This window comes from Nelumbo lutea, chromosome 4 (assembly GCF_056320005.1).
Source record: "Nelumbo lutea isolate HS-2025 chromosome 4, American lotus-T2T, whole genome shotgun sequence".
Lineage (NCBI taxonomy): Eukaryota > Viridiplantae > Streptophyta > Magnoliopsida > Proteales > Nelumbonaceae > Nelumbo > Nelumbo lutea.
The window spans coordinates 60499369-60519771 of record NC_142687.1 but is presented as its reverse complement, the minus strand read 5'-3'; the positions used below and the strand labels follow the sequence as shown (position 1 = coordinate 60519771).

At 44.7% G+C, this 20403-nt stretch overlaps 1 long non-coding RNA gene across 1 annotated transcript; it reads left to right on the top strand.

Annotated features, from left to right (window-relative positions):
- Nucleotides 1-4509: 4509 nt before the first annotated feature.
- Nucleotides 4510-6310, top strand: LOC148860820 (uncharacterized). Its single transcript, XR_016112173.1, has 4 exons — nucleotides 4510-4686; nucleotides 4794-4895; nucleotides 4987-5052; nucleotides 5143-6310. It is a non-coding gene; the product is annotated as an uncharacterized LOC148860820 (long non-coding RNA).
- Nucleotides 6311-20403: the final 14093 nt, after the last annotated feature.

Sequence of the window (20403 nt, the reverse complement as noted above, 5' to 3'; positions counted from 1 at the left end):
GGAGCCATTGCTCAGGCTAAGGAGCCACGAGCCTACTCGAAATCGAAGCACATCGAGAGGAAGTACCACGTACTGCAGGAGATTGTTGGTAGAAAGGATGTCCTGATTCATAAGGTAGCGTCAGCGGAAAATGTAGCAGACCCATTGACGAAGCCACTATCACAGAAAGTGTTTGAGAAACACGTGGAAAGCATGGGACTCCGTCTTGTACCTGATTGGACTTAAGTGCAAGTGGGAGTTGTTGGATAGTTTTGTATGCCCTTAGCTTCAATCAAAATGATGTATTTTATGAGTTCATTGTAAATGAATAAAAGTGCATATTTGATTCATGTTTCCTTGGTTTGTTTCTGTGTAATACCCTTAAACTGAACACTTAATGAGACTCGTGTTAGTTTAGAATGTTCACAGCCAGTGGGTCGGTCTAGGGTGACCTATCCTGGTAAGGCTGACACTATTGTGCCACCAAGTCGGTTGGGGTGGCCTGTCTCAACTGCCAGGGTGAGACCCTAGGCACATACAGTGTAGGATTAATTGAATCTTTGAACTGGACCAGATTTCTAGTATTGCCCTAGACCTTGGAGATTAATGGGCAAAACTGGAAAGTTACACCCGACCCCTAGACTCGATTATGATACTACACTAGGTGTGGGATTGGGCTATTTTTGATGTACCAATCAGTGAGATCCTTAGCGGGGGTCAAAACCTGGGTATATTGGGACAGTCTGAGAATTCATTTGAGTGGGTAATCATAGTGACAGGATCAGCCCCTTTGTCGGACAAAGGTAATGATCGGGGATGCATTCTCACTGATGGAAGGAGGGGGCTGCAGCCTTTAGAGAGACAGATACTCACATTCTCTTCAGAGCTAAAAAATCCTAGAAGAAAGATTTCTGCAATCCCTATGAAAATCTTTCTTGCCGCCTCGTTCCTGCAGCTGCCAGACATCCAGTTCGATCTCCGACTCTGTGGATGAAAGCAAGATTCGATCTTGTCATCAGTTTTTTGAGAAAGAATTGATAGGAACCTGTGCTCACGTGCCATCCTACTGTTTCTTGCGAAGGACAGAGTTCTTGGAGAAGAACACTGCTGATTCTGCTCCATTCTACACTGCGCCATTTTCAGTGAAAGCAGTTTTTGGATCATTCCTTGGGCGTGAACACATTCATTGAGAGATAATATTTCTCTGTATCAGGTATACCTCCCTCCTACTCCTTTTGGTTCAGATCTGGTTCAGTTTATGGTTCAAGATTGATCATTGAAAATAAGATTTTCTAAATAGGGGATTCGATTCCCAGTTTATGGTTCGGTTTTTGGGCATCCATACGATGGACCTCTAATCCCTTCATAAGGTTGTAAATAAGAGAGCAGGGCAAACCTCGAAAGACACATTCACTGAATACAGAGGGAAGACAGCACAGTTAGACTACTCTTGCCTTCTGCTCTATTTCTTCCTGCCCTTGCCGCCCCACCCTGTTCGATCTCCAGTTCTTGGATTTGATCAAAATTGGATCTTGATATTATTTCTTGCCAGAAGAAATAATCTAGAAGTTATGCTCACTGTGCTATTTGATTCTTCCTGAAGAATCACCTTGGTGAAGAACTAACTGGTGATCCTGCCTCACCCTAAGCTGTGTCATCTTTAGTGGAGGGAGGATTTGGTACTCTCTTTGGGCGTGAACACCTACGTTGGGAGGAGCATTCTTGCTTGGATTCCTTATCAGGTATATCCCTCCCTTAATTTGGTTTCAGATTTGGTTTGATTTGGTTACATGAACGAACCTTGAAAATGTAGTTTTCTAAATTGGGAATAGGATTCACGAATGGAAATAAAGAAATTTTTGAAATTTCGTCCAACCTTCCTATAGGGTTCGGCTATCCATATGATGGATCTCCCTTCCCTTCACCTTTTAACGCATTCTTTTCATCCTTAGCGATCCCTAGCCGCCCTTAGGTGTTTAATCTCCACCCTCCATCTCTTTTAATCTCAATCACTCATTCTAGGACACTCTTTTTGTAGCTTTTAAACCTTAGGGTGCCACCTAACTGCTAATCCTCACCATTCAGCCCCTAACCACTTGATCTCAGCCCTCCATTCCATCTTCTATCTCAGCCATCAACTCTAGGGCACCACCCACCTCTTTTAATCTCCACCTTTCAACCCTAGGAGCCTTAATCTCCTCCATTCATTTCTAGGCACCCAAATCTCAGCCCTACATAATATTAGGCATCCTCTCATTTTCTTTTCAGCCCTAGAATCACCCCAGAATCATCCTAACCCTCCGTTAGAAACCCTAGGGCACCCATATCTTTCCAAAAACCTAGCTGCTAAACCTAGAATGTCGCCTCTCCTACTATATTAGCATGCTCCCCTCTCCTTAGCAAACCCTAGGGCACCTTTTTACCCATTCTTTTCATCCTTAGCAAACCCTAGCCACCCTAGGTGTTTAATCTCTACCCTCCACCTCTGGACTCTGTCCCCAGGTCAGACAAAAGGCTGATCTTGAGAAGTTCCAGGGTAGAGGAAGAGGAGGACGCCCTGGCAAGAGGAGAGGTTCCTACTTGCAGTTCACCAACACCACTACTACCACCTCTGGATTTTGATCCCAACCATTAGTCTTAGATTTAATTTTTGTTCTTTTATTTTTAGTTCCATTTTTCTTTTCTGCAATTTACTTTCATTCTATTTAAATTTTGTTTTCTTTTCTGCAGATCTAGAATTCGGCCAGGTAAGACGGAAGGCCTAGCTCGAGAAGTTCGAGGGTCAAAGGAGAGATCTAGAGACTGCTACCTCTGATCGGATTATAAACATTTTAATTAGTTTCTTTTATTTATTTATTTATTTTTCTACACTTTTAATTTTTAGCAATGTTTGACTTTATTTTCCTCAGTTTAATTAATTTATTTTTATAATTCTACACTTTTCTCAATTGTGTTCTCTTTCCCAGATTTAAATAAATAACGATTTCCCTCGCTTCCCTGTGGATACGACCCATTCTCATCATTTATTGCATTTGCAATTGTTTGAGAATCATTTTTTTTTAAATACTAATGTTTCGAAGTGGTTAATGACATGCTTCCGGATACGCCAATGTGATAGGGCGATTCATATGATGAACTCTATGGAGGACTTCCATTATTAGTATGAAAATAGGCTTATCAGTAACAAGGAGATGCACCACAAAATTGGACTATCCATTTGCTGGTGAGTCTGTTAGATTGTTTCATAAGATAATAGGGGCGTCATAGACTGATGTGGGAGGGGCCTATCCTAAAATGGAAGACTCTCTCACGGTACCTTAGCGTTTACAAATATGATGGATAAGCACTTACTGGATAGAAATGTTTAACCTAAAATGGCAATGAACCTTGTCTGACAGAGGCCAAAGGGAAAGCTCATAAGATGAGTGGATGTGATCATTCACAGAAGGTAGTGGGGTTATGCAGCTGAAATAGTTGGCTCCATGCATTGTATGTGATTTTCCATATTTCCAGAGACATAACCGCAGTCTCCGTCACTGAGATGGGAGGGAAATCTCAGAGATGAATAAATGGAAACGGAACATAGATTAAAAGCCATTCCTATATAGATAACATGAATCAAATCAGATTGTTGACTAATAATTTGCTTTGCCCTTTATCAGAAGTGGCAAATGGACAATTTGCCAAATTGTTGGGCGATAATAAGCTTAAACGCCCAAACTATGATTGGTTCTGTAACCTTATGCTGATTTTAACATTTGATAAATTGAACAAGGAAGCTGAAAACCCTACTCATCATAAGAATTTTAAGATGGCCGATATGAACCTGAGGTTGGCTACCCACGACGGCGTCGTATTGAGACCGTATGCTCGTCCTGTTCGCAATGTGATTTCAATCTGCATTGGCATAACTGTTCCGAGTGACGGTGATCAGGAGTGCATAGTAGACATTGATGATCCAGTTGCGGGGGTCGTGCGACTGGTCACGTGGTCTGGGGTAGTGGCCTGTCTTGATCGTACGGGTGAAGCGCAACTGGTTGTCTACCGTCCAGACTGGGTAATGTGCTAGTTTGGCTATGATGACCTGGGTGGCCAGTTCCTGTGGTCTTTGGGAGAGGACGTCTTCTAGGTCCATTGCCATGGTCGTGCGTTTCCTGGGTGTTTGCGTCTATTGGTTGCTGGGTTGTCAAGGGTGCAGGGTTGTAATGCCCTTCAATTTTTTTTACCTCTGTGCATTTTTCAGTGGTTCCCAGGAGCTGGTCAGGGAGAACCCGCAGCTTTGCCACTCTTTGTCCCCTCTGGAGGGCCACGCTACGAATTGAAGGGACGCTCCCCCTGTTGTTTTATCATGGTCTCCTGAGAAGGTGGGGGATGGGCGTAAAAGGAGACCATCGGTGCGTGAGGAGGGTGAGAGCAGCAGCCCTCCTATTGCGAAGAGGCTGAGGTCTGCGAGGGTGCCACGTTGCCTTCAACCTCCATTGGCACAACAATTGGGTGGGTCAAATGTTGCCCCATCGCGCGTTCGGGCGTGCATCATCAGGGGTCGGCGGGAGTCTCCATTAGCATCTCTTGTAGTGGAGTCTGAGGCAAGCATGAAACCGTTGGATTTGCCGATTGTGGTGCCCTCTTTAGAAGGGACTATTGTTCGCTTTTCTAGTGGGCAGATGAAGAGGAAGGTGCCCCCTCGCCCGAAGCGAGGTCCCGGGGGTGATGCTTCAATGAGTTTCTCTTAATTTGTGCTCTACTTTTGCTTTCGATGTTGTGCTGATAAAAAAAAAACTGTGCGAATGTTGTTTGCCTTTTCGTTTTTGCAGTCTGCGGAGAGTGATGGCACTCGCGTGGACATGGAGGTTCAGGTGGATCCTCTAGAGCAGACGGTAGAGACCTCGGTCACCTGCTCTGTCGAGGTGGGTTTGGTGAGTGCTTAAGCACATATGTTAAATTTGACTTTGTTATGGTCAGTATATATCATGAGAGCTAACCGTTAAACAACCCTTTGTTCTGAAGCGGGTTGATCATGTTGAAGCTTAATCCGGCGAGGGTGTCTTGGAGGTTGATGAAGTGGGTCAAGAGGTAAGTTACGGTTGTTTTTCATTGTTCGTTAAATTTTTGGTGCATAACTTGTCTCATTTAACTGACTGTCTGTATCTGACTTTATCATAGGCTCTATTCTTTGCGTATTCGACAGCGCTTGGCCGAGGAGTTGAGGGTGATGGAGCCACCAACATCGATTCTATGGTTGCTGAGGGTGCTGCGGGTGATAGCACTATTTCTGTAGATCAGACAAGTTAGCGGGCTGCAGACACGGGAATGACAACCGATTGTGTGGAGTTCTCTAGTGTGGCTACTAGTGATGTCGAAGCCACCAAAGGTGTGGAGCGTGCGGTTCCTGTTGAGCCTTAGTCCCCTGTTGCAGCGGGTGGCGTCGCCGGGGATGCTTCTACGTAGCCTGGGGTAGACGACTTTGTGGGGCCTGAGGTCTTGGTTGAGGTGGTGCATCACTCAGGGAGTGAAGAGACGGAGCCCAGCATTATCTTCCCTCCCGAGGAGTTGTCCTATGAGAAGGAGCTGCTTCAGATTCGGAAGGAGCTGTTGGAGTACTGTAACAATCACAATATCCTATTGTTGCACTTTCCAGTAGTGGATTCGGTACTGGTTCAGGGCAAAGGCGTGCAGTACAACATTTCTAGTGCAGTTTTGCCATTCACGTTGACTGCGATTCGTACGAAGTGGTTACCCAAAGGAAAGCTGCATCTAGAGATTGTAGGTTCTGCCCTAAACACCACTGCTATGCTAATGAGTCGTGTAATGATCCACCCGTCAGAGGATTGATCATGGACTAAATTCGCCTGCTGGGTGGAGGCATGTCAAGCTTTTTTGTCAAAGGGTTTCTTCCTGGACCAGATCAAGAAGCGTGTTGTGGTGTTAGCGCATGCCTTTTGGAAGGCTAGTCGGGGCATTCCTCAGATTGATCTGTTCCGTTCCATGAAGGATGTCCGTGGGAGCCGGAAAATAGTTGAGGCAAGTGTTGCAAGAGTCACGGATAAGCTCAAGGGTCTGAGAGAAGAATGTGCACGGTAGGAGCAGATCCTCGAGGATTACATGACTGAGTTAGAGAGCCTGAAGAAATTTGAGGAAACTAGCGGGGTGTTGGAGACCATATCTGCTATACTGGAAGAATGGGCCAAATGACCATTCGTTGTATTGTGCTGTAGTGGATTATTCTGGGGTTGTCCCATGTATAACATTTTTTTGGTAAACAGTGCAAAATTCAATGATGTTCAGTATTAGTACTGTCATATATAACATAAATAAATAAATTTTGGATTGCAGTCTTTCCTAATTATCAATCGCACTCGGTGCTTCTTTATAGTATTTGTGTGGTAGGATTTATTGCAGTGTGCTATGGTGGTTGAATGCGATTACCAATGCGCTAGTAGCGTTTGTTATGAATGAGTCCTCTGGCTGGTCTCTGTGAGTGATGACCTGGGATTTGAATATGTAGAGAACTTAATTGCGGTATGCTACTCATGTGTGTGTGCTTATCGCGCAATACGACTGTAGCGATAGATGTGAGTTAACTAGTTCCCTGTTGGGTTTTATCGTAATCAAATGTAAACATTATGTCGCTTTATCACAAATCACTTAGAGAAGCTAAGAGATGCAGATTGAGGCATGATCGGGAGGAGTAGATAAGAGGTTGTGCTTGTATTGAAACGTTATCAGATGCGAAAGAACACCTCGTGGAAGAGTTGAAATGTAGAATGCGCTCTGATGTTTAGAAATGGATTTGTGCCTTTTATGGGTAGAGGAACACTAAATGATTTGTTAGCTTCTTTGTGTGCTGTTATACCTTAAAGGGGTGAGGCTCTTTGTGAGCTGTGCAGTAGGCGCTTGGTTTATCGCAACCAACCTTGGAAGGGTAGGGTGTTGTTTGCAAGTGAAGTGTTATTGCTGATATTGGGCGGTTGAAGTTTGTTCTCCCTTGGTTCATCGTGGTTAGGCAGAGTGTTTGAATTTATGAATTCCATGGGAGTTATACCTGCTGTCGACATAGCCCCCCAATGGTTACATGGAGGTGTAGTTGTGCCTGAGGTTGCCAGGGCTTTTGCCGTTCCTGGGGTTGCCAGGGCTTGTGTGTGCCTGGGATGTCTGGGGCTTAGAGGTGTGCCCAGGGTATCCAGGGCTTAGTAGTGTGCCTGGGGTGTTCGGGGCTTAGTAGTGTTCTTGGGGTGCCCGGGGTGTTCGGAGCTTAGTAGTGTGCTTGGGGTGGCCGGTGTGTCTAGGGCTTAGTAGTGTGCCTGGGCTGCCCGAGGCTTAGTGGTGTGCCTAGAGTGTCCATGGCTTAGTAGTGTGCCTAGAGTGTCCATGGCTTAGTAGTGTGCCTGGGGTACCTAGGGCTTAGTGGTGTGCTCGGGGTGTCTAGGGCTTAGTAGTGTGCCTGGGGTTTCTAGGGCTTAATGGTGTGCTTGGGGTGTCTAGGGCTTTGAGCTGCGCCTGGGGTTGATAGGGCCTTCGCATGGAGCATGCGGTATAGAGTGCCTGGGGTTGTCGGGGATTTGAGAGCTGGTAAAACAGGTTGTATACTCATAAACAAGATATGTATGTGGTAAGTATGTGATACATATTTTTACGAAATGTAGTTTGCCATTTATTTCACTACTTCCATAGTGTACAAATGAATGCAATCTTAATTTGCAAGGTAAAGCAACTTCATCGCAATTAGAATTCTAGACTATAGCAAATACAAAAAAGTGACAGGTAAATAGTCATGTAAAACATAGTAGACTGTTCATAAAACATGTACATATATTTGTGTGATTACAAAAAACACAGAGCCAATCAAAGTAAGGTTTCAGCCAGTAACCATTTATGGTTTCATCATCCTTGCCTGTGTCTACAGTTTTTAATACATAGTAGCCTGAAATATGGGCTTCTTTTATTTAGTACATCCCTTTCCATGTTGGTGCGAATTTTCCCACAGACTTGCCTTGTCGAATGTTGAGAGTTGTCTTCAATACTTTATCCCCCTCTTTGAAACTTCTGGGCCTTAGGTGTCTATTGAAGTTGTTAGCTTGGGCTTGTTTGTACTTCTCCTGCTTCTGTGAGGTTGTGTCTCTAATCTCATCGACTATTTTGAGTCTGTCTGCAAGTAGTGCATCTAAATCTTCTGGCCTAATCTTCTTACCCATTGCGAAAGCTACCCTGGAAGATATGGTCTTTATCTTTGCTGGGAGCACTGCCTCTTGACCATAGACTAAGGAATAGGGTGTTGCTTATGTACTTTTTTTGATAGATGTATGATAAGCCCAAAGTGTTTCCGATAGCTTGTTTGCCCAATCCTTTTGATTATTGTCCACTATTTTGCTCAACATTCTTAGTAATGTCTTATTTGTAGATTCTGCCTGACCATTTTCCTAGGGGTAGTATGTCATAAATGTTCCTAATTTTTCCCTGTATTGCCCAAGGAGGTCACAGACTTCTTGATTTTTGATGGATGATAGCTATGACTATAACCCTAGCAAGTGCACTAGTTATCAAGTAGTATAAAAATATCGTTCCCACGAGGATATAACAAAATAAGTATTAGATCTACAACTTTCCTTAATTATTTGGACAACCGAAATTCAGATCCAACAGTAAGAACTTCTAAAAATTAAAAGTAGAGAAAGAAAATAAAAGCAAGGGTAATCAATAACTGAATATGCAATGATTAACTGAAATCACTAGGACCATTGGTCTGCTTAACCATTCCAATGAATATTAATGGATGGGATTAACCAAGATAATTTATCATTTCCATAAGCTGAAATTTTTCCAAATTTATTTAATATTCTTTCCCAAGATATATCAAATCTATTTCTATCAAGGAACCCTTCGATCCCTTGACTAGAGTTCTCAAGATAGAAATGCATTAAGTTCAAAGAAAAACTTATATATTCAGTTAAATCATGTATATATATCCCTATATGCTATTCAATTCACACCATGAATTATTCAGTCCATTATATGAATTCCTCTCCCAATTCATTCACATAAACCCGATCAATTAAGAGGTGGCCAAACTCCCAATCGCATTAAGCATAATAACTCATAAACTATATGGAAATCACAATCTTGGATAAATCATGATAAAAATAAATTCATTGTCATGGCCAATCTTTCCATAACCCTAGCTACAAATAAATTAATTCATGATAGAGGAAATAAAACAAACAAGAGGAAAGAAAGAATTCATGATGTCGCCTTTGGAGCTGAGATCTTCTCTTCTTCTTGCCACCACCTCCTTGAAGCTTTCTTGCCTTGCTAATCCCCTTCTTGAAGCTTTCTTGATTGTCTTCTTGATTGCTTCAGAGAGAGCTTCAGTAATTGATAGATCCCAGGTGCTGGTACGCCCAACCCCTTATATAGTTTTAGGGGAGGGGTTGTTACAACTACTTGGAGTTATCTCAAGAATGGATAATCCATGTTAGTTTTAAACTGATCATATCCTATCTTATCTTATCTCTTATCTAATGATCTCAATCTTCTTTAATTTTCTAGAATTACATTTAGAATTCAAATCTAAGAAGACTCTGGATTCTTGAATTCGAGTGGGTTGCTTTAATAAGTTGGGCTGCTACAAAGCTTTTCTGTGAATTGGGCTTCAGCTGTGAGCTGGGCTTTACTACAGATCCACTTTGAATTTGGTCCCGATTTTGACTTCATTACAGGCCGAATATGTCAAAACCCAAAACATCAAAGTTGTATATTTCACTCTTATCTTTTCAGTGCATCTTGAATCAGAAAAATTGGAGCCCAGATATGAGAGTTAGTCCCAGATTACTGAACAGTGCTGAAACTGTGAAAAACCATCCGATTAGCCTTGTTTTCCTTCTGACGACTTCTTTCCTTGCCTTGAATCAAAATACCAGAGTAATGAGTCCGATTAAGTGTTAATTAAGTGTAGAAAGACTGAATATTCATAGATAAGAATATGATAATTTTTATTCACATCAACCCCCAACACTTAAACTTTGCCCGTTCTCGGGCAAGACAAAACTCAAGCAAAAATAAAACAGGAACAAGATGCTTGTCCTCTCGCATGCCTTAATCCAGATTTTATAATCCTTCCATTGCCCACTTCTTCCTCCTCCTTAACTCATCAAAGAATAATCTCAAATCATCAATCCTCATGATCCCAAGTCAAAGGAGCAAGCATTTCACCGCATGAACATTTTAGGGCTAAAGTAAGCACTCATTGCTTTAACAATCAAAATACAGTAAGATTCAAAATGCCCTTACATAATTTTTTAGGTCAAAACAAGGAATTTTATTACCATAAGCTTGCTTATGCATCACATCTCCACCACTTAGCATGAGTTCAATGCATCAAAAGGTGAAATGGGGCTTGTGGTTCTAGGGGCGAGTGCATTTTATGCTCCATCTCACACTAGTTTCTTTTTTTTTTTTTCCAAAAGAGCACCACCATTTTCATTCCAATCCATGAACTCATTATTGTGGTCTCAACATGTCTAACAAAGCAAGTTCTAGAATAATCAAACCATGTTTGATAGTCATTTAGGCGAAAATTAATCAAATGCTCATAGGGGTCGAACTGTATTGAATCTTGCCTATTGATTAGTCAAAATAATGAGGCACCTTCTGATGCTGCGCAATCCGGGCACTCCTAGCTGGCTGCTGACTAGCTCCTAACTGGCAACAGACAACACATGAGAAGAAGACGGTGAAGAATTCTTGGGGGACTTGGCCCGGTGGGAATACTCCAATACTTAAGTTAGAACACTAGGGAAAATAGTAAAGAGTGTAAAGAGGCGAAGAGTGTAGGTCACGCTAGATCACTGAGTGTTCAAGATTAGCTCGGGAGCAAGTAAGATGCTTCAAGATCCAAAATCAGATTAGATCCCCTCCCCTTCGACTAAGGGGCTCTTATATGGGCGTTCTTGTCAAATCGAGCATAACTGCCACTGGGCTTTTGTCGCAGCCGTTATCTGCCAGGGCTGCGTAGGGTACTACCTAATCGAGTGAGTGACACATCTCGGGAGGACAGGCATGCCACCATCTGTCGAGAGACGTGGGTGCAGTCTGTTGAACTGGCAGGGACTGCACCGTCAGTTAGGAAATGTGGCACTATCTAACGGGTACGGTCTTGTCAGATAGAAGCTTCCTGAAAGCATTGCGTTGCTTAGTCGCGAGCTACCTTGTAGTGAGCTATCCTATCGCGAGCTCCTTGGGGTACTTCGAGGTGACCCCTCTCAAAGTTGCCTTTGGGGCAGTTTTTCTGCCTAAGTGTTGGAGCGAGCTGGTTACCCTAGCTCGCGAGCTGGGATAGACTTGTCTTGGAGTATTCCCTTTCAGTAGCTCGGGGGACCTCGATCTCCCCCTATAGCGAGCTATGATGTAGCGAGCTATCCTACGAGCTTGTTACTTAGTCGCAGTTAGGTTGTGGTGTTGAGCTGTTGCTCATGCTAAGTCAGGTCCATGTGTGATCATCTTAAGGGCTTGGGTCAAATCACCCTCCATTAATTGCCCCCACTCCTCGGGCTAAGAGTGCTACCTTAATGTGAGGAGTTATAAAGTGTGACAGGTGGATATGACCAAAGTTCAAACTTGATTGACTGCTTGCATTAAATGTGTGCGCAGGAACCAGGGGATTTCTAACTTTTTGAATGCCGAGAAACGCGCCAAAGTGGCTCTTAACTCTGGATGTCGTGCAACCGTCATTACCTCAATCATGGGAGACGTGTAGCCAGTCACATTTCGGTTTCAGAAGACGTGCGGTCAGCTTGACTGCGAACCATCAGATCTGTCTCAATCTAGGCCATTGATCTGGGGGCACAGTGGCTATAAATAGGAGGGCCCCCAGGCCTCATTTTCTTTCACACTAACTTGCTTTGTCTTCGGATTCTGAGGTCGCGCATCCATCTAGTCTGCCCGAGCTCTTCTCCTGTTCACACCGTTTCATCTTTTTCGGTGAGTAATCATTCTGTCAATCATGTCTGGGTATCTGTACCATGTTTATCCCCAGGATGGTAACCATGACGATGCCCCCTCGAGCTCAGGGAAAGCTTGGGAGCAGGCTTCGGAGGATCAGGAGGTCTCCATCGAGGTGGCTTCTACTTCTTGTGGCAGAGAGCCCAACCCTTCGATCCCTCCTCTATGATGATGGAGCGACTTAGAACTCTAGTTCACTACTTTAACCTTCCCAGGGACCTCATGTACAGTCTCCCCTCTGGTAACTTTCCTTGGGAGCATGGTCCCAATGACATAGTGATCTTCCAGGAATAGCTCGAGGCTGGCCTGCGTCTTCCTTTGCACCCTCTAATAGTGGAGGTGTTGAATCATTTCAATGTCACCATTGACCAGCTCCATCCCAACGCCATCTGGAATGTAGTTGGGACTATTTCTCTATGCTATGAGTATTGTCTTCCCTTGATCTTGATATCTTTTCTTCCATTCTCTGCATCAAGAATGCTACTCTTGGAGCACCTCCGGAAAGGTGTTCCTACTACTTTTCTCCCCGCCATGGCTTCAAGCTCTTGCACGAGCTGCCGAATAGGATTTTGACCTGGAAGCAGGACTATTTTGTGGTCCGTAACCCCGAGGGGCGGCCCTTCCCAACTACTTGGAGGGCTGCCATCCAAGATTCTGGGGTTGAGTTGAACACTGAAACTCAAAAAATGCTGCTGTCCTGGGCAGCAGTAGGCCTTCTTTGTTCAGAGTACTTGACCGAGGAAAAGCTCGTGCAGGTTGGCCTGAGTTCAGGTAAGTTGCCTTTTAGGTCGCATAGTGCCTTGTAAAAATATACATATATATATTTATTTATTTATTTATTTTTTATTTTTACTAGACTAATACCTTGTGGTTTTTTGGCAGCCATCATGTCTGGTGTTGACGCGCGCCGCCTTCTTTCCAGCAACCAGAAGCGTAAGGCGAAGAGGTCGTGTCCTGACCGAGCTTCCCCTTCTGGGGGCATTGAGCTTGAGTCTACTGACCCAGACTTCGCCTCTCCACTGCCCGAGGTTCCACCGGTCCCATCTGAAGGAGTTGCCGGAGAAGGTAGCCTCGAGGAGGGCGAGCTCTTGAGGCAAGGGCTGTTTCCTCTTGGGCCTTCCCGCCCATTCCCCTACCCGCGGTTCCCGGTGGGGAATTGGGAGGGTGTCAATGATTACCACGTGGCTGGGCAGAAGAGTCGAAAGGCGATCTGCCACGAGGAGGTCGCTAGGTGGGGGGAGATGGAGCCCAAGGCACTCGTCGCTTCTCACTGTTGGTGGTAAGTGGTCTTTTCTCTTTCTTTTCGTTCCTTCATTTCTTTTCCTATTTTCTGACCTTAGTCTCTTGTTGGCAGGTGAACTCCGCCATCCATGCCATGGCCCTCCAGACCAACATCCACTCCGGCGACGCTCGCAATCAGAGGGCCAACGTCCAGAAGCTCTAGGGCGAGCTTGACTAGGCCCGAGGTGAGATCCTTCAGGCTCGCAAGGGGAGCGAAGCCCAGAAGATGCTCACACATGACCAGGAGGCACAGATCGCCAGGCTTTCTGAGGAGAGCACGCGCTACAGGGAGGAGGAGTCGAGGGTGGCAGCGGAGAGGGAGCTCCTTCACCAGCAAGTTCAAGAATTGGAGTCTACACTTTTAGACCAAACTCGGAACTTCAACACCATGGTGGAGGCTGAGCGAGCTAAGGCGGTCTGGGACTTCAAGGACTCCCAAGAGTATCACGACCCCCAAGTGGAGTATGGCTTGAGCTCGTACCACTCCGAATTCAAGCTTTGCCGCTGGTTCTTCCGAAAGAAGTTCTCTAGGCTCAACCTCGACAACATCACAATGAAGGGCCTGGCTCCCGAGATGGCACACCAGGTGGAGGAGGAGGAGCCTGACTCCCCGAAGAACGAGGACAAGGTGGAGGAGGTGGACCCTTGAGGTTGGCGACTCTTCTGTTTTTCTATTCTTTTGATTGACTTCTGGTGGTTCCCGAGTGCCAGAACCTGATTTTCAAAAATCTTCTTCTTTGGCAGTTGTGCCCTTTTTTACTTCTTGTTGAACTTTCCCGAGCTTTTTAGCTTGGTTTTTATTTATGAAATAGTAATGAAATTTTTTCTTTTTCTGTTAAGTATGGTGTGTTCGTTTATCTTTTGACAACGCGATCTCATCACTCAAGCTATTAGAGTTACATACCCGAAATAGGATTTTTTGGTAATTATTACCCCAAGCTATCCCTTACTGTTTTGAGGCATTTTTATAGTATACCGTGAAGTAGTTACCGCGTATGCCCAAGCTGTATGTTTGTAGGTTGTTCCTTATTTGGTTCAACCGATGTACTGAGATGAGCTATGCTTCGTAGGGTTCAGACCCGAGCTGCTTACGTCTCTGGTACTTCATACTTCACCTTTACCAATGAAGCGGCTAAGTCTTTCACGGTACCGAGGTCTTAGTTAGCTTGGTGTTTTAGCCCTTAGGCTGAGGGGGTGACTTATAGTCTGCTCTTGGAGTTTTCCCATGCCATGGATGCGACTGGGTCTTATTGCGCCAAGGTCGTGTTAGCTTAGCATTTTGGCCCTTAGGCTCTGAGAGTGACACATGGTCTACTCAGTAGTTCGCCCATGCCATAAAGGCGATTGGGTCTTATTGTGCCGAGGATGTGTTAGCTCGGCATTTTGGCTCTAAGGCTTTGGGAGTGACACATGGTCTACTTAGTAGTTACAGGTAATACTGCCTTAAGTTGACAATATTCCATGCCCGAGGTACTTGTTTCCTTTCAAGGGTTTTGAGCTTGTACGTTCCTTCCCCAAGCATCCATTTCACTCAGTAGGGTCCTTCCCAATTCGGTCCGAGCTTGCCAATGCTGGGCTCAAGTACCATAACTTTATGAAGCACTAGGTTGCCGACGTGGAGATTCCACTTCTTGACCCTGGTGTTATAGTATCGAGCTACTCTTTGCTGGTAAGCTGCGGTCCTGATATATGTGAGGTCCCTTACTTCGTCGAGTAGGTCGAGGCTGGTACGTAGCTCATCTTCATTTTCCTTGTTGTCATTCCAGTTGTAGCGAGGGAACCTCGATCTTAGCTGGGGTGACTACTTCAGTGCTGTAGGTGAGGTTGAAGGGGGTCTCTCCTGTGGTGGTCTTCTCTGTGGTTTGGTAGGCCCATAGAATACTAGGTAGCTCGTCTGCCCATAGTCCTTTAGCTCGGTCTAACCGGGCCTTCAGTCCACGGAGGATAGCTCTGTTCATGGCTTTTGCTTGACTGTTTGATTGAGGGTGTATGACTGAAGTGAAGTTTTGTTGGATCCCCATGTCTTGGCACTAGTTTTGGAATTTAATGTCCTCGAATTGCTTACCGTTATCAGAAATCAGTATCTGAGGTAACTTGAAGCGGCACACTATGTTCTTCCAAAAGAAATTTTGGACGTTTTGAGGAGGTCCCTTACTTCGTCAAGTAGGTCGATGTTGGTAGTAGCTCATCTTCATTTGCCTTGTCATCATATGCTTCCAGTCGTAGCGAGGGAACCTCGATCTCAGTTGGGATGACTGCTTCGGTGCCATAGGTGAGGTTGAAGGGGGTCTCTCCTATGGCGGTCTTCTCTGTGGTTCAGTAGGCCCATAGAACACTGGGTAGCTCGTTTGCCCATAGTTCTTTAGCTTGGTATAACCGGGCCTTTAGTCCATGGAGGATAGCTCTGTTTGTGACTTCTGCATGACCATTTGCTTAAGAGTGTGCGACTGAAGTGAAGTTCTGTTGGATCCCCATGTCTTGGCACCGGTTCTGGAATTTAATGTCCTTGAACTACTTACCGTTATCAGAAATCAATATTTGAGGTAACCCGAAGCGGCACACTATGTTCTTCCAAAAGAAGTTCTGGATGTTTCGAGCTGTGATCGTCACAAGAGGTTCATTTTCTACCCACTTGGTGAAATAATCCACTGCTACCAATAGGAACTTCCTCTGGCCTGACGCTGGTGGAAATGGTTTGAGTATATCGATGCCCCATTATGCGAAAGGCCACGGGCTGGTGAGATACTTGAGGTCGACAGTGGGCTGATGGTGGATATTGGCATGCTTCTGGCACTTGTCAGACTTTCTGACGAGCTCAATAGCATCTGCTTTCATTGTTGGCCAGTAGTACCCCTGTTGCAGCGCTTTTTGGGCGAGGGCCTTGCCCCCCAAGTGTCTGCTGCACAAGCCCTCATGAGTGTCACGGAGTATGAGCTCGGCTTCGGAAGGTCGCAAGCAGCACAAGTAGGGGAGCGTGTAGGATCTTCGGTACAACCGTTTGTCTATCATGACGTATTTGGCCGCCTGAGACTCTACCCTTTTGGCGGTATTGCGATCTTCAGGGAGGGTCTCGTGTAGTAGGAAGCTTGCGAGCGGGTCAATCTAGCTCAGCTCTACTTGACTGACAGGAACGACCACCTCTGCCCCCCTGAGAATGCTAGGCTGAGGCAGGTTCTCTATGTACACGGTTCTCATGGTGTTATCACTGGTGCTGGCTAACCGGGACAGGGCATCGACCTCAGTGTTCTCCGACCTCGGGACTTGCCTGATGAAGTGTGACTGGAAGTTGAGCAGAGCCACTCTTACTTTGGCTAAGTAGGCAATCATAGTCGGTTCACGAGCTTCGTATTCTCCTGTGACCTGATTAACCATGAGCTGGGAATCGCTGCAGATGATAATGTGCTTGGCGTTCATTTCTTTGGCTAAAGCTAGCTCGGCTATCAACACTTCGTACTCTGCTTCATTGTTGGATGCCACGAACTCGAAGCGCAGTGCGTACTCCAGTTTTGTGCCACTTGGGCCATGCAGAACTATTTTGGCTCTGCTACCCTACTGGTTTGAGGAGCCATCTACGTGAAGGATCCAGGGCTCCTCATCCCAATTCGTGCTTGGCCTAATTAGGAGAGATACTGTACTGGATGCTACCTCACGATGCTCAGACTCAACCGGCCTGGGAGCTCCGGGCTCGCCCGAACTAGGGGCGTCATGCTCAACCGACTTGGGGACTTTGGAGCTGAAAGTGCACTCTGCGACGAAGTTTGCTAAGGCTTGGGCCTTAATAGCAGTTCATGGCTTGTATTGGAGGTCGTACTCACTGAGCTCAACGACCCACTTCATTAGTCGACTAGAGACCTCGGACTTGAGTAGGACTTGCCTCAGAGGTTTTTTGGTGAGGAGGATAACAATATAAGCTTGAAAGTACGGATGGAGCTTTCAGGCTGCAATAACCAATTCATAGGCCAGCTTTTCTATCTCCAGATATCTTGTCTCTGCTCCCTGCAACACTTTACAAACATAGTAGATAGGTCGTTGGACCCGATCTACTTCTTTTATTAGTACCGAGCTGACCACTTCATCACTTGCTGAGAGGTACCGATCTAAAACATCACCCTCTTTAGGTCGGGTTAAGACCGACATGCTAGCGAGGTACTTTTTTAGCTCATCAAACATGAGCTAACAATCTTGGGTCCATTCAAACCCTTTTCTTTTAATTGCCTTGAAGAAAGGTAGGCAGCGGTTTGCTGACTTGGACATGAAGCGGTTTAGAGCAGCTATTCTGCCATTCAATCTCTGAACCTCCTTCATTTTCCGGGGTGGTCTCATGTGTAGGATGGCCTTTATTTTGTCCGGGTTGGCTTCAATGCCGTGCCGGTTAACAATGTATCCCAGGAATTTACCCGAGGTGGCGCCAAAGACACACTTATTCGGGTTCAACTTCATATTAAATCTACGTAGGATTTCAAAAACTAAATGCAAGTCTTGTATTAAGTCGCATGAAAACTCGGTTTTGACGACCATGTCGTCTACATAACATTCTACTTTTTGGTCAATCAATGGCTCAAACAGTTTATTTACAAGTCTTTGAAAGGTTGCCCTGACATTTTTTAGCCCAAAGGGCATGACCTTGTAGCAGTACAGGCCAAGCTCGGTTATGAAGGCAGTCTTTTTTTCATCTGCCAGTCCATCCTGTTTTGGTTGTAGCCCGAGTAAGCATCTGAAAGCTCAACAACTCATGCCCCGAGGTCGCATCCACCAAATGGTCAATCTTAGGAGGCGGGAAGCGGTTCTTTGGGCAAGCTCGATTCAGGTCAGTGTAGTTGACGCACATGCACCATTTACCATTAGCCTTTTTCACAATAATGGGGTTGGCCACCTAGCTTGGGTAAAGGACTTCCCTGATGAAATCGGCTGCAAGGAGCTTCCCGACCTCCTCGTTGACTGCCCTCTATCGCTCTGGGGCTAGGTTGAGTTTCTTCTGTCTAACGGGCCTAACTACAGGATCAATATTAAGCTTATGATTTATAATGCTAGGGTCTATGTCGGGCATTTCTGCCGCTGACCATGCAAAAACATCTAAAATTTCAAGTAAAAAACGTACCAGTTTAGATCACAGAGGCTCCTCATGGGAAGAACTGATCTGAAGCGATCGGGCTGGGTCCTCTGTCGAGGTTGGGATGGAGACAGTCTCTTCTATGGGCATAGCTCGCTCCTCGCTCTGCTCCGTAGGTCGCTCCAGCTCAAGGTCATCAATCACTTTGGATTTCCCTTTGAGGGTGGCAACGTAGCACTTGCAAGACTCAAGCTGGTCACCTCACGCTATCCCGATTCTGAAGTCCGTGGGGAATTTCATGGCCAAGTAGTAGGTGGATGATGTGTGGCTCATTGTGACACTAGCTAGTGCACTAGCCGCTCAAGTAATAAAGTAGTGAGTGAAGTATCGTTCCCACGAGGATTTAGGAAACAATTAACAATACTAAACTACGCACTTCTTATTTGATCAACAATAAATCAAAACTTTATTCAAAAGCTAAAAAGTTTAACTTAAAATCTATCTAAATTATTGGCCCAATTGCCTTCAATTCAGGTTAGAAGAGTAAGCAGTTAATGTTAATCTCAGAATTCAGCAATCAATTAAGTTGAATCATTCGAATAGATTGTGATTAAGCCTTGGTTTGGTGAAAACCCAAGGTCATGAACAGCCTCTTTCGAGTGCATGTTCATCCTATGCATGAGTGATGATCCCCATATCTCTATCAAGGATCTAATCCCATGCATGCATTTATTCAAACACTTCTAAGGCATCAATTCAAATCTGAATTGATCACCAACTGAATTGTGCAAGTAATCTCTAACCTTGCATCCAATCCAGTTCATGAATAGTAGATCTGAATTCCTAGCGTCTTTCTCAAGCACTCTAAGAATTCCAAGCTTTAGATTAATTCGGCCAATCTGAAATTTGCAGAGCTGAATTCTCTTTCAAGCAATTCAGATCTTGCAATCTCAGATCTGAGTTTTGAAAGTTAATTGGCCGAATTAATCTACAATTTAACCCCTATTCAAGAAACTTCAAGTACAATTCACGACCATTCGAATGAATCAAAAAGAATTTGATTGCTGATCTGAAATTTTACAAACTTAAATACATCAAGAAAGAATGGAAGAGGGAGAAAAAATTTACGATAAGAAAGCTGAATTCAAATCAAAGGAAAATGAAACTAGAATAGAATGATTACAATAGATCTCTAAATCAAAAACCCCCAATTTCGAACTCACATTCTCTTCTTGCTAGCTTGACTTGAACTCCTTCAGCCCCTTCTTCTTCTTCTTCCTTGCGCCTAACCCTTCTTCTCTTCCTTCTCTTGGGAGAGCCTTTCTCTCAAGCAATTGAACACCTTCCCCACTTCTATAAGCCTCCTTATATAGATTTTCAAGGGGGCTTTTGCCCCTTCCTGAAGCCTCTAGAATGGGGTGTATTACACCCCCTTCTTTAACTTTCTATAGTTCTCTTGAAAGCCATTTAAGAGTTGCCACCCCTAGCTCTTTGGGCTGCTATTTGGGCTGCACTTAGGCTCCTTCTTAGCACATGATAACTACACTCTAGGCTGCTCTTTTGGGCTGAGAATGGGCCTGCTCTACTGGGCTGAATTTTACTCTTTGCTAGGCTTTCTTTTCTTGGGTTTTTTCAAGGAATCAACTTGTTCTTCTTTGGCCGAAGTGCTCTCTCTTGCTTTCACAACCGGGCTGGGCTGAAATTGGTCTTTTTGAACCTTCTTTTCTTGCATTTTTTCTTTCTTTTTCTTGGATTAATTACCCCTGAAATCTTTTCTTTTCATTAAACTAAATTAGGGCAAAATTAAATAAAAATGACATAAAAATCCATGCAAAGACCTCATAAATTATAGATAAATTGTATGTTCATCAGTGGACACCACAACCCATAAGGCATGTGTAATCGGCTGACCTACTATGGCATTATACTGGGAGGGGGTTACGACCACTAAGAAATCATGGTTGAGCCTCATTATGCTAGGCCAAGTGCCGACCTTCACAGGTACTGTAATCCTTCCTAGGGGCCTGACTTCCTCTCCGTTGAAGCCTACCAGAGGAGTGTTTGCAGGCTTTAGGTCACTCTCTTGGAGCTGAAGTTGG